We start from the raw sequence: 13,487 nt of genomic DNA on the forward strand, positions 1-13,487 counted from the left end.
CTTTCCTTGAAGTTCTTGATGATCCTATAAATTGTTGATTTAGGTGCAATCTTAGTAGCCACAATATCCTTGCCTGTGAAGCCATTTTTATGCAACGCAATGATGGCTGCATGGGTTTCTTTGCAGGTCACCATGGTTAACAATGGAAGAACAATGATTTCAAGCATCACCCTCCTTTTAACATGTCAAGTCTGCCATTCTAAACCAGTAAGCCTGACATAATGATCTCCAGCCTTGTGCTCGTCAACATTCTCACCTGAGTTAACAAGACGATTACTGAAATGATCTCAGCAGGTCCTTTAATGACAGCAATGAAATGCAGTGGAAAGGTTTTTTTGGGATTAAGTTAATTTTCATGGCAAAGAAGGACTATGCAATTCATCTGATCACTCTTCATAACATTCTGGAGTATATGCAAATTGCTATTATAAAAACTTAAGCAGCAACTTTTCCAATTTCCAATATTTATGTAATTCTCAAAACTTTTGGCCACGACTGTACATGATGCCAAAACATTGAGGAACTTAAACTGATTAATGGATTTTGGATAGCTTGAACGGTTTTGTCGTGGTGATTTTTTTAAATGACAGTAAAAAGGGAATTATTAATTGTCCTGCATTTTTAAATTCCAAACACTTCAAAACCTTTTTTCATACAGAACAAAAGGTCATTCTGAGTAAATATGGATAGTTTCACGACTTTACAACACTGTATGGATAACAGAAAATTAAAAAACTGTCAGACATCTCATCTCACTCTGTCCCTCTGTTTGAGTATATGTGCTGAGACTTCCATTGTCTGAGAGAAATAGCGCCCCTACAGGGTGCAATTCGCGGACTAAAAAAGGGAGGAGACTCTCATTTAGTTTCTCTTTTAAATCGGTTAAAATACAAATGAATACTTAGATTTAATTCACACTGACAAGCTAAACCAACATATCTGATTATTACAGGGTCAGGGCTCATTAATAATTGATGTGTGGTCAGTGATACTTGAGAAATACGAGAGATGAATCACCGCTCTGAGCACGAGCGTGTGGAATGATGAGCTCAGAAAAAACGAGTTTATTCTTGTTTTATAGCTATTAAAAATAAAATTTTACAGCGATATCACACAGTTCACCAATTAGAACACACCAAGAGCTAAATTCAGATGTTTTTGAACTGTTTGTGTGAAAATGAAATATTTGTGGCTGCCTATCTGAAATCACCGCTCCGATCAGCGCGTACAGTGTCGAGCTCAAAACTAACGAATTTATTCTTGTTTAAGAGCTTTTTAAAATAAAATATTACCACAAATGCACACAATACACCTATTATAACACAACAAGAGCTAAATGCAGGTGTTTGTGACCCGTTTAAGTGTGAAAGACTATTTGAAACCGCGACTGTCAGATTATATATCTCTCGAGCTGCAGGATTCTGCCTTTCGTCGTACGAACGAACACATCACGGACAAGATTATTTCAAAATACATAATAGCTTAGCGAATATAAACGAAAACAGCCACGTGAACATAAACCGTTGAGAAATAAATCTGAAGTGGATCTACTGGATTTGAATATTAAAGTGACCGCATTTACCATTTCTGCATCTAAACGCCTAAAAACCTAAAACATGCTGTATTATACTATTGTTAGCAATTTCTTTATCTTCCAATTTATCTGGTGTACACACTTTTATTTTCATAATAAACTTGTTTGTAAGATTATAGACAGTTACAGAGGTCTATAATAAATATTAACGGGTTTTATTCAAGCTGTTTAGAATGATTGAAGTAGGCTAATTTTTTGAAATGTAAATCCAAAAAAATAAATTAAATAAATAAATAAATAAAAAACATTGGAAAACGATAACTGTTGTACTTTTTTTATGCATTTTGTATAATTTCATAGTTAATGCATTATAATTATAAACACAAAAATAAATTTAGCCACTCACATAGAAATATCTTAGGCCTTATCCTTTTCTTACAGTTTAGGGATTTTTAAAAATCCTAAAAAACCTTATTTGTGCTGCAAATAATAATTTCAAACTTATTTGATACTGACCTCTGACACCCTGTGACATGACATGTATCTGAATTTTCATAATCTCATGGATGTAACAGTAAATCTGTTCAGCTCACAGATCAAGACTAAGCTGTAATGCAAGCAGAACTTTCACAAATGCTTATAAGTCATTAAAGGATTTTATAACACTGTAAAATAATGTCTAATTTGTTAACATTAACAAATGCATTGATAACACTTCATAATAACTGCACTCATTAGTAAATAGTAAGTTCATGCTTTATAAAGCCTTGTCCCAATATTAATAGTCAGTAGTAAGCAGTTTATAAATACAGCTATAAATAGCTTGTTCTTGGTATATAAGCACATTTATTAAAAAGGAGAGTAAAGGGTCCGTTATCTTCCTATGAAAAATTAAAAAATAAAAATAAACAAACAGCAACACAGATTGATACAGAACTCAGAAATTTTATTGTGGATTTATGATAAAATCAGCCTGTAAATGAATTCATACTCCTCCAAGAAGACACAAGTAGTTCACACCAAACTTTTTCAACATGATGCTAATATACTGAAGATGTGTCACACTGATAAATGAAGGATCCAAAAGCAGAGATGAAAAAATAAACAGTCTTTAATGGAATAATCTTAACAAAGGCAGTCTGTAGTAGAAGCACACATAACGGGATCTTGAAATAATGAGCTGACTCCTCTCTGAGGATTAGCAAAGCAAGGCTTCCATGAAGCAGGCAGTAGCAGCACAGGAGATGCACTCAGGTGAGCTCCGCAGGTTACTCACTCTTCGGTACAGCAGGAAACAGAGACAACAGGAAAACTCGACTGTTCCAGACAAACAAGACAGAATAAACGTGAGTACAATTCTTAATTCAAACTAGCAGCAATACGAACGTGTGACATACAACAATAATCCGACAGAGAAACTACTAAAACCAACACCAGATAAAGGGTGAACACTCAGAGCAAAGTAGGAACAGGTGTCAAAGCAAATCAGCGCGAGCGCTAATAGTAATGACTACCAGGTGAATAATGAGGTGTGTGTGTGTGTGTGTGTGTGTGTGTGTGCGCGAGTATGCGTGAGAGAGAAGAGACAACCTGACTCATGACAAGATGTTAAATTGCGAATGGGTTTAGGATACCTTTATGGTGTGGCCATAGCGATTTATTAAAGTAACATAAAACAATACAATAGTTATTTTACTATATCTTTAAAATTTGTCATTCTAACTCTTCATATTTGTTTTATATACGTAGAAGTTATCATTTGAAGGAAGCACAGCAAGTTTCATAGCTTTATCAGGATTACTTTTAAATAATTATTGTAGAAACGAGTATGATTTAAATCATTTATAGAAATCTTTCAAAGAAAAATAATATGTATTTTACTGATGAAATGACCCTCACTTAATTAGAATAACATGCTGAAGTATTGTGAAATACTGTATATTAAGAATAGTTCTTTATAGGCTTTATGGACAGATAAGTTTTGAGTGACTCTTGAAGGATCAGCACCACATCCTCTTTTACCACTGTTTAAAGAATTTCTCTTACAGAACAGGTGCGAATGAATTTTGGATAGCTTGAATGGTTTTGTCGTGGTGACTTTTTGAAATAACAGTAAAAAAGGAACCAGTAAATGTATTATATTTTTTTAAAGTGCAGCTTCTACACACTTCAAAAAAATGTACACATAGAAGACAAGTCATTCTGAGGAAATATGCATAGTTTCATGACTATACAACACTATATGAAAATTAAAAAACTATGATACATCTGATGTCACTCTGTCCCTCTGTCACTGTGGGTAATGTGTGTGTGTGTGTGTGTGTGTGTGTGAGAGAGAGAGAGAGAGAGACAGAGAGAAACATCTCAGAGTTAACATCTCTTTAATCACCAGCAGGAAAAAATCTGTAATTTTGTGTTGTTGTTGTTGTTATTGTTGTTGTTTTCATCATTACAGCTTAAGAAATATCTTAGGCCTCATCATTTTCTGTCAGTTTTAGGGACAAAAAACAACTAGTACAAGTTAATTTGTAATCCTAAACCAGTTAATTTAAGTAATTTACATAACACATTAACTGGAAAAGAATTAAGAATTAAAGTGAAGAATTAGGTGTGAAACTATCAGGGAGCATTTAGTCTCCAATGCAACATTTTACAGAACTGCCACTTTCCTGGAGTCTCCAGAATTACTCGGTGTCAGGTTCTGAGAGACTTAAGATTCCAAAAAATGATTTAATTAGAATACCATGAAGTACTGTGAAATACTATATATTAAGACTTTATATAGAGGCTTTATGAACAGATTAGAGTGACTCGTGAAGGACCAGCACCACCTTCTCTTGTCCGATGGTTTGAGGAATATATCTTCCAGAATCTGGGATTAAGATTTAGGAGCTCATTTTTATTCCATCTCCTTTCCTGAAAAGTTTGTCTTGCAGAATTGACAAAAAAATTAATCTTCACATTAATTCCTAATTCTTTTGCAATTATTTTTGTCAGTTCTTCTCGACCTGTTTTTTTTTTTCTTTTTCTTTTCTGACCTCATGACCCAGTCAGCATTTTTTTGTACAATGGTCAAGTCTTAACTTATCCATTTCTGTATTGCATTTGTGTTTGATATTTCTCATGGGGATTTCATAATTTTCGACTTTACAGTTTGAGTTAAAACTCTTTTTTTAGCGCATTTCATCTGTAAAAGAAAATATGCCTAGAAATTCTGCACACATGAATATAAGGAGTTTTTCTCTTCCAGCTTTCCTGGACTATTGTATATCACTCATAAATGATTAAATAAAAAATAATGTTAGTTATTAAGATTGATATGGTTTGGAATTGGTAAAATGTGCTTGGAAAAAAAATCATAATAAAACAATGTTTTAATGTTTAAGTTTGGAATATTAACTGGCATGAATGAATTCTATATAAATATAGTTCATGTTAACATAGTTAATGTTTATAAATGAAATCTTTTTGTAAAGTGTTACTAAATATAATTAAATTATAGTAATAGCCAAAATAATCATTTTATTTCATTATTAAAAACTGACTTTTTATTTTTAAGTGCAATATAATTTTTACAATAATATTTTTAACTGGTGTATATATATAAAACATTACATTAATATTTATTTATAATTTGTATTATTAATAATAATACATGCATTGACACTTTAAATAAGAGTACAATAGTATTATTGTAATATTTCTTTGATTTGTTATAATTTAAAAAATAATATTGTAGTTGCTATTATTATCAAATCAGCAGATTATACATATTTTATCATGTTTACATATTCTTTATTTACTGTTTTTTTATTTACTAAAATAAGTAAATAAAATCACTACTTGAAAGAGATCTCATAATAATACAGCTTTTCTGTAGTTACAGTATATTTTATTAAATGCTATGATTAGTATTTTATTTTATAATATCAGAAACTCGTCTGAAGCTCATGTCAGTCTTGTGAGGAATCGATTATATTCATGATACAAACATCAATTCAGATCTGATCTCAAGTTCATTTCTCATTGTGTGTTATTATTTATGATCAAAAACAATAGAGAAAAATGAATGACGTACTTTTCACAAACATGATTCATGAAGAACTTTTCAATTGAAATGACATTTTGATAGAAATAATACAAATGATTGATTTGACTACAGTAAAACAAAAATGTAGATAAACACTCTCTCTCTCTCTCTCTCTCTCTCTCTCTCTCTCTCTCTCTCTCTCTCACACACACACACTCTCTATCTCACAAACACACACTCTCTCACATACAAACACGCATACTGATCCTGTCTCTATGAGTATTTCTGAAACATTTATTCTGACTTACAGTAGGTTGCCAACCAAAATGCCAGTTCTACCACCGCAGGTACCGCCCCCGTGGTGTCTGTAAAGTGCATTTGCAGCTTTTGACCTCTAAGTGGCGCTTTAACCACAAGTTATCAAACTTTTGAAGTTACCCCTCTTTCACACCGCAAGCAGCGCATATTTTTTTCGGCATCCATGTTAATCAATGAGTGCATTCACACCGGGAACAGGAGCAGCGCGTGAGCGTCAAGCAGGAGCGCTGCGCTCAATTAAAGTGAAAGCACAATTTGATGGACAAAATGAATGTGATTTAACACAAAACGTGCTCAAAATGCACAGAATAAGCATGTCAAGAGTTTTAACAACTTTGCCAATGTCTGATGTCTTAACAATTATGCCAGAAAAGAAAATTAAGTATAACAAATATGTATTTACCCATTTAAACTTTTTAATTAATCGTTTTGGGTGAAAGTATGGTGTATTGTTATAAAAACAAATGTTGAAAGAATTATACCCATTGTTTGAAATGGTTATACTGTCCGCCAAACATGCTTTGCAGCCGCTGCTGTGATGCTGTACTTATACGCTTCCAGTGTGAATACTCGCGAGAGTCTGCTGCTGCAAGCTCACACTTGCGAGTGGGGTTATGTGCATTTCTTAGAACGAATTCAAGCAGGATAAATCTCAAGCCTGTGCCTGAACCTGTGATTATATTTTCTCTAAGCTACATGATTTTAAACCATATTTTAGATTTGATACATTTAAAAGGTGTGCAGTATTATTTATATTATATGAATTATGTGTTATATTATTCAAAATTGTAGTTTACTTTGCATCGGAGCATTAAAAGTTGTAGCCTATTTTAGAGGGGTAGGCTACATGGATTAATATGCAAAATGTCAATATTCTCACATATTAGGCCTATATTTTAATTTGTATTTTAAAATTCCTTAAAACAACATGCATTTTTGTTATTCGTTACCTGTCCTTTATTTTGACAGATAACTTGTTGGGAAAAATATATTTGTCTTTTCACTGATTAAGAAATTATTGCATGTTTTATTAATTATTTCCTTTATTTTTGTAGAACGTGAGGCACTGTATAATTTTTTTCCCATTATTTAGGCCTAATTAGCCTAAAACAAGAAACGAATAAATTAAACCTTCACGATTTAGCTAAATCTTTGAAACTCTGAAAAATCGTTGAAACTTTTGAAAAGAATGGACTGATTAATAAAACGTTCTCATGATGAAACTCAAGTTCTCTCATTATAATCAACAAAATACACACGATCTAACCATCCACTCAGTGTTAAGAGCTATTCAGATTAAAACTGCAGCTCCGCAGTGAGTCAGTGTCATGGACGGAGGACAGAGCAAGTGTAAATATATTTTCTAGTCTATATTTCCATCTCATTATGCCGCTGGTTTAGTTTTTTTTTTTTTCTTATAGAACTTATTTGTAAATAGAGCAGTCACTGTCTACACCGGACGCGAGAGTTGTCTGCGCCCCACTGCGCTTAAAGTGTGTCTAAACTTGATGACATCACACTACAGTGTCAAATCATCTGAACGCATTGTCAGTACATTTCATCATAAACACATCGAGGCATCAGTTCACTGAAGGGGACCGTGTCCAGTGCATCCATCACTGGGTTCTGTTGTCTTTTGTCGGATCGCGTCACTCGTGTCTGGTGTAGACCTGGCGTGCATTTTTTAATGGCTTATGTTACAGCCCTGCTTGTTTTTAATGTTTTTATTAAATATCTGTATTGACTGCATGATCATATAATCTTATTATTTACTGCCATGTGACCTACAAAAGAAAAGCTTGGTGAGGCGAGCAACGAGCATTGCTGCAGGTTGCTTTTTGGCCAATATGCTGTGTTTGTACCTCCACGGTCTTCATTTCATAAGGTGAAACATCTCTCACTCAGCACCAGAGTCTGTGAGTGGAGTGGAGCAGAAACAATTTCCCCTCCACGCTCAAAGCATTTAATAATCACTCTGCTCTGCGCTCACTAATATCAGAAACACGCTCCGCCTTCACTCCGTGGCCAAAGTAATTCAGTATGTTTGACATGTTATGTTTATAACGTAGCCTATAAAAAATTAAAAAATTACAGGAGAGTTTCAAAGTGGCTTAGGCTATTGTGTGTAAACTTTTTTTTTCCCTACCACATGCCAAACTAATAACATTGTCAGCATTAAATCTATAATTCCTGCTTTCTGCAAATTTTGTTTGTGATGAAAATAACTACATTTTCGTCTGTTATTTTATCTAAAAAAGATCGATGAATTTCTTACACATTTCAAAATCAGATACCTATAATGTAGTAGCACTGTAAGATTACATTTGTTTGAATGTATTATTGTGAAAGCGATTGCGTGTGAATGTGCTGTATCTGTTTAAATCATGCTTTAACCTGAAAATAATCAGTTAAAGGAAGACAAACTCCTATAGCCTGTAACATCCCGCTCGATTCTTGCCGTCAATATAACCTTCTGATCAAGCCATAGCTAAATATGTTTAACATGAATTCTTGCTGAATATGCAGTTATATTACGAGCTGTTGGCATGGATTGTACTCTTGATTGAAGCTCTTGGATCGAGTGAAAACCACGACGCTCTAACTCTTAATATCTGCTCCTTGCTCCAGTCAGAATCACTCCGCTCCGCTCATTCTCGACAAATGATTAATGTGCATTAATGACAGGGAGGCGACCCACTAGTTCAATTGAACTATATTGCGCCATACAGTAGTCAAGATTTGAAGTGGATCAAAACCTTTCTTCTTGTCCTATAACCAATATGACGAGTCCTATCTAAACCTGCTCAGCAAGTTTGAAACCCTCATAATTGACCCCCACAATACATACATAACTATATATAATTTATACTATACATAACTACCCACAGCCACCACTGTATAAACTCTGGCCACCCCTAGAATGATTTGCAGTGGGTTCTATTAATTTAAATACAGAATGTCAATTCACAATAGTTTAAGAAGCGAAAAGAAATGCAGCACTCACTGCAGCCAACAAAAAAGATTGCAGATTGGCGCCACCAGAGGAGCTACACTTATCCCTCCCCCTCCTCTGTCCAAACAAAACACAGAGTGCACACATACATCGCGTAATGCTCTAGACCAGTGGTTCCCAACCTTTTTCAGCTCGCGGCCCACACAACCAAACACATATGTTTGCGCGGCCCACTGCAAAAAAAATAAAAAATAACTGACCCCGCTATTGTTGGGTTAATAACTAAGTACTCAGAAGCTAGATTGTTAACTGTATTTATTGAATGAACTAGGGCTGTGCGATATGGGCGAAAAAAAAAAAAAAACTATCGCGATTTCTTTGATCAATTTTGCGATTGTGACACACACCGATATGCTTTTACAGTCATCCTGCATTCAGGATTAATTTGAAACATATTTCCAAAAAAAAACCAATTAGAGCTTTATCAAAAAATTGTAACGTCTCTAGAACAGACATAAGTCAAAATTATCATTATAGTAAAGATGTACAGTGTCCAGGGACTTTTTTTTTTCTTTTTTGCCATGCATTGTTCATAGAGCTCATTAATTGTAGCGGTGCCTCAGGTGTTTGCAGTGCACAGTATGTGTATGCAGTCAGCAGCGAGAGCGCATAAATATAACCCGAAGTAAGCACATTAAAATACTGCACGAGCGCGAATCTCTGTTCGCACGCAGATTTCCTTTGCGCTGTCACAAAACCAGACGTGTTTGCTCAGAGACACGCTGCTCTGCGCGGAGAGAGTGCAAGCACTTAAAACATGTCTCCTCTCACTTAAACTGTATCCTGTGCACTCACAACTCTCTCTATAATCATGTGTTAGATATTAATTATTTTCGCCTGTTTTTATTTCTAGCCTTTTACCGCGTGCAGTGTGAATGCTCTGATCCGTTAACATGGGCTCGGAAAAAAGGCGCATCACAGACAGTGTGTGAACCTGGAGTTACAGACATGTGCCCAGTCTGTTCTGTTGCATTCTGATTGGATCAGATGGCATACTGCGGGAGGTCAGGGCCGTGGAAAATCGTGCTATTAAGCGATTTAGAAATCGCGCACGCTCAAATCGTGATTTTATGACGATTTCTATTAATCGCACAGCCCGAATGGACTGGAAATGAACAGAAAATAACTCGGTCTGGCACTGCTCAGCAAAACGGGAAAACCAGATCCAGGCAGAGCTCAGCAGTGGATAAATAGTCACCGGAGCAAGCAGTCAGGAGGAAACACAACAGCCATTTATGCATGTTTGAATTTGTTGTTCTGTAGCATATGCAGCAAACATAAATTGGTGGTTTATTCTTAAACCAATCAGCGAGCTCGAATAGTGGAAGCATAGTAACAGTTTAATATTTATTTTTTGTTATTTAATTATATATATGAAATGATGTTATGTTATGACTTAGACATTTTTACATATATTAATATTATTTCTTTAAATAGTAATTGGCGGCCCACCTGCAATACCACTAGGGGGCCGCGGACCACAGGTTGAAAACCACTGCTCTAGACTAGTTTGCATATGCATTTATAGTGCGTTCTGTCACTGGAAATTTAGAATTATCTAAAAAGACATGGGACAGAAAATGTATAGATCTATATAATTTCATATAGTTACTATCACAAAGAGTGATGTTTTTCTCCAAAAGTCAGCATAATTAGAAATGTGATATTGAATTTATACAACAGTTCAATAAACAATAAGTTAATATCAAGAGACTTACATTTTAGACAACATATTCCCTTTTTTGCTCCATTTCTAAAACAAAAATCATTCCAAACACTGTTTTGCGTCTCTGAGCAACATGATAGTGTTTTGTTCCTGAATGAATCAATTGTTTAAATGACTCGGTTCAAACGCAATGACTCACTTATTAACAGTGACTCGCTGCCCCCTTCTGGTTGTTTTAATTTCACATTTAAGGTACCTTTTCATTTGTAAAATGAAACAGTTTTCAATGTTTTGTGTTTACAATATCAAATCATTATTCATTTGTAACTGCAGGTTAAAGTATTCCATGTCCCACAGAGCTGCATCCCACAGAGACACTATTAGAAAAAATGTCGTAAAGATAAAAAAAATAAAAATTTATGAGTCGGCTGTCAACACAATTAGAAATAAGATATGAGCATAATAACACACTCAGCTAAATATTGTTATCGATAAAATCACAGAAATCACAGAGATATAATTTTTTTTCAATATTGCAAACCCCTTTTTTTTCTTTATTTTTATGTGCCAGCCCAAGATTTACTGTGGCCTCATCTGGCCACCCCATTAAAGAATTTTGGGGGCGCCACTGCCCACAAGCCATACATAACTACCTCTGAAAACCCCAGCCCCCTCCAGCTGAACTGAATCGGTCTGTTTTTTTGTCTGTGTGGAACGGAGTGTTTTCATGTTACTGGGCTGAAATATGCTTGCACTCACAGCAGCCTAACTCTTTATATTCATTATTTACTCGCAGCCCATATTATTATTTTAACAAGACCACAATAACAACTGTAACACTGTTTTTTCATGGGAAGGAGGCGGGAACTGGCAGACAATCAAAAAGCTTTAATAAAAAAATAAAGACAAAACAGAGCAGCAGCCCCTCACGGACGACTGCCGCGCACAAACAAAACCAAACACAACTAAAATCCAGGCCTGGTCCTTCACTGTCGTCGCTCCCGTTTTATATCCTTCCAATCTCCTCCGTGGGATGAGAGACCGGTCGGAGTGTCGCAGTTGTCGCTAATTTCCAATCACTCCACCGGCCTCGCTTCGTTCCCATGGCTCTAAGCCCCGCCCCACTCGTCACATACCCCCATCGCTCTCGCAGGCCGGGGAGCACCCACGAGACTGTGCTCTACCCCCCCCCCCTCCCTCCCTTCGGGGGGGACCACTCACAGCGACCTGTGGGAACCTGGGGGTAGGACAGACGAGGCAAGAGAAAAGGAGATGGAAGGATTAGAAGCGACAGAGACGAGAGAGGGGAGAGAGGAGAAAGAAAAAAAAATTGTTCTGGTTCCCAGATGCACTGCCGCTCGGCCCTCCACCAGCTGGGCGAACTCCTCCGCGGTGCCTGGCGGTGGCACTGGACGGCCCTGGACTGGACGGTAGATGGCATGACACTCCTCCGTTCTTGGGCAGCCGGCAGGAGTCCCCCGTTCCCTGCTCCTCCGCATCATGGCGGACGGCAGCAGGCTCCGGCCTCCAGGTGAACGGCGGTGACTCCTCCGCTCCCTCACGGACGGCAGCTGCCCCTCCACATCACGGGCGGCTGGCAGTGAGCTCGTTTGTCCCTGGCAACTCACTCCAGCCCACCGCCTCGAACATCCCCGGCGCCCGACTGCTACGCCTGCTCGATGGCACCACGGGTTCACTCCAAGAACACTGTTCTTTCGTGGGAAGAAGGAGGTGGGAACCGGCGGACAATCAAAAAGCTTTAATAATAAAATAAAGACAAAACAGCACAAATAAAATCAAAACACAACTAAAATCCAGGCCTGGTCTTCTCTCGTCCTTCACTGTCGTCGCTTCCATTTTATATCCTTCCAATCTCCTCCGTTGGACTCGAGACCAGTGAGTCGCAGGTGTCGCTGATTTCCAATCACTCTACCGGCCTCGCTCCATTCCCACGGCTCTCAGCCCCACCCCACTTGTCACACAACAAATTATCAATTGGTAATTAATTATTATTTTACGAAAATAATTGTTATTTGTGATTGTAGCGTTTGCGAAAGGCTTTAAGACCAAGCGGAATCCTCCGCAGCAGCTCCCGCCTCACAGCGAGGGACTCTGCTAACTGACCCAACATTTAGCAAGGCAGGAAAACTATCAGTCTGCCTGAAGGAAGACGTATTTCATTGTAGGTTAATGCTGTTAAATAGAGAGTTAAATGGAGAGAGAGAGAGAAACCTAGTCTAGGGCTTTTCTTAAACGTGGGGCTCATTATATTGAAGTACAAATCCAAGCACCAGAAGCAACCGAAGTGTTCTTTCATTAAACAGAATGCATTTTATTTATTCACAGGCTATATGGTTGAAATAATATTTTAGTTCAAAACTTTAAGTTCCATTATTTAAAAAATGCTTTATTGGCTAACGTTTCATAGACCTTCAGTTGTTATGCTTTAAAATCCCATGCCATTTGTAATTTCACAGTATTTTCACCTCCTAAATCACTGATCTTTAAAGTCACAATTCTATAATGGTCAAATTTACTCAGGCAGATGGCATTTTTTAATTACATTATTTATTTATTTATTTATTGTTATTATTATTATTATCTACAATTGTAGCCTACATAAATAGGTGAATCAAAACAAATATTTGATTCGTCCCTTATCCCCCCCCCCCCCCCCATACTATTAAACTGACTTTAAAATCTCAAGGAGTTTATAAGTTAATAAGGGTAAAATGTCACAGTGCATGTTAAATAGCCTTGTGTGAACTAGCCTTGAAATGAACTTGTGTTAACAATACAATTAGAACTAACAATATAATTGATTTTTTTATGAACAATTCCTGTATAAAATGGGACAGCAACCTTTATATCAAACATTTTTAAATCGTCCACAGCTGAGCAACCCGAAGGTGGATCTGCGCCAGAG

General features: G+C 36.5%; 1 protein-coding gene and 1 long non-coding RNA gene across 2 annotated transcripts in view; one reads left to right on the plus strand and one right to left on the minus strand.

Annotated features, from left to right (window-relative positions):
- Nucleotides 1-13,487, minus strand: part of LOC132099275 (NACHT, LRR and PYD domains-containing protein 12-like) — a 225,241-nt gene that overhangs the window by 156,967 nt on the left and 54,787 nt on the right. The window lies entirely within an intron of this gene.
- Nucleotides 11,794-12,169, plus strand: LOC132098501 (uncharacterized). The gene is made up of 2 exons (XR_009422947.1): nt 11,794-11,899; nt 11,996-12,169. It is a non-coding gene; the product is annotated as an uncharacterized LOC132098501 (long non-coding RNA).

Source organism: Carassius carassius, chromosome 22 (genome assembly GCF_963082965.1).
Source record: "Carassius carassius chromosome 22, fCarCar2.1, whole genome shotgun sequence".
Lineage (NCBI taxonomy): Eukaryota > Metazoa > Chordata > Actinopteri > Cypriniformes > Cyprinidae > Carassius > Carassius carassius.